This window comes from Seriola lalandi, unplaced genomic scaffold (genome assembly GCF_002814215.2).
Source record: "Seriola lalandi dorsalis isolate HSWRI2012SDOR001 ecotype SW California unplaced genomic scaffold, Sedor1 jcf7180002002525, whole genome shotgun sequence".
NCBI lineage: Eukaryota > Metazoa > Chordata > Actinopteri > Carangiformes > Carangidae > Seriola > Seriola lalandi.
Window position 1 is genome coordinate 1 of NW_019473181.1, and position 1,335 is coordinate 1,335.

At 42.8% G+C, this 1,335-nt stretch overlaps 1 long non-coding RNA gene across 1 annotated transcript; it reads left to right on the forward strand.

Annotated features, from left to right (window-relative positions):
* Positions 1-6: 6 nt before the first annotated feature.
* LOC111665916 (uncharacterized) lies at positions 7-1,329 on the forward strand. Its single transcript, XR_002761548.2, has 3 exons — positions 7-117; positions 223-298; positions 384-1,329. It is a non-coding gene; the product is annotated as an uncharacterized LOC111665916 (long non-coding RNA).
* The last annotated feature ends 6 nt before the right edge of the window (positions 1,330-1,335 follow it).

Sequence of the window (1,335 nt, forward strand, 5' to 3'; positions counted from 1 at the left end):
CCTACAACACATTAGCAAGGCCTGCCTCCTGCAGCCTGATTTTATTTAAATCTGGACTGTATTCATCTTCGCCTGTCAGGAATGGTCCCATCCGTCAGCCAGTGAAATAACCCAGAGGTCAGTTTTTACAAACGCGGCGTCTCAGCCCTTGCTCTTTAAGAGCCCTATCGCGTGCTGTGTAACTGAAGTCTGACAAAGTCACTGTTGTTGTTTTTTGCACAGGTGGACAAACTCGAAGCCTCCGAGTCCCTGAGGAAACAGGAGGAGCAGGCTACAGAGTCTCAACCCATTGTTTACGGTAAAAAGACCATACACACATCATCATCATTGCGTTGGTAAAATGAGAATATTTTTGACAGGTTATTTTGAAATTTCTGTTACAGGCACCCCCCAGCTTATGCTCACAGCCGGGCCCAACGTGGCTGTGCCTCCCCAGCAGGCCTACGGTTATGGCTACACAGCAGCACCAGGCTATACCCAGCCGCCACAGCCCAGCTTTGGTTACGGCATGTGAACACCCATCAGCCCCCATCACAACTTGACCCAACACTTTCCTTCCATCTGTCCTTCTCTCTTTGTGTTCCTCACCAGCTTCCCATGGTCTTCTACTCACAACAGGGGCCACAAGCAAGCAACAGCCCACTCTGGTTTTGAGTACTATTTTTTTATTATGTTGTCCTGTTACAAGAGAAAACATTTAACTGCATTGAAGGACTTTTATTTGTATTGTTTGAAAAGAAATTGGACCACATGTTTCTTTGTTTTTCACATTCCATATTTATGACTACTTATTTAGAATTTTTTTGTGTTTATGTTAATGTCATGTTTTTTATTGGTTTATGGTTTGTGCAGAAGTGGACTTGCTAAAGCTCAGCAATGAACCTTTGAAGTAGGTGGAGGAGCATTGGATTTTGCACTCGTGAAGAAATTAATGTAGAGAAGCTCTTACTTTTGATGTACTGAACATGTGAACAGCTTACATTGTCTCGTTTGTCTGTATAATGCATTTCATCATTGTATATTGAGGAAAAAACGGTTACATATAATATTTGAACATATATTGCCATTTCAATGGCTATAGCTAGCAACACTAAGTAATGATAGTATATTCTGCACAGGCGTGTAGCTTTATGGAGTTTTAAATGCATACAGACGTATGTCACTGTGTGAATGAGGGTGTGTGTTTGTGTGTGTGTGTGTGTGTGTGTGAGAGAGAGAGAGAGAGAGTGAGTGAGTGAGTGTGAGAGAGTGTGACCTGATGGTCTAAAGAATTTTAACCCCCTCTCAGCCTGTACTGGGCTATCCAATCCACCCTCTTAGATGTTAGCTCTCCTT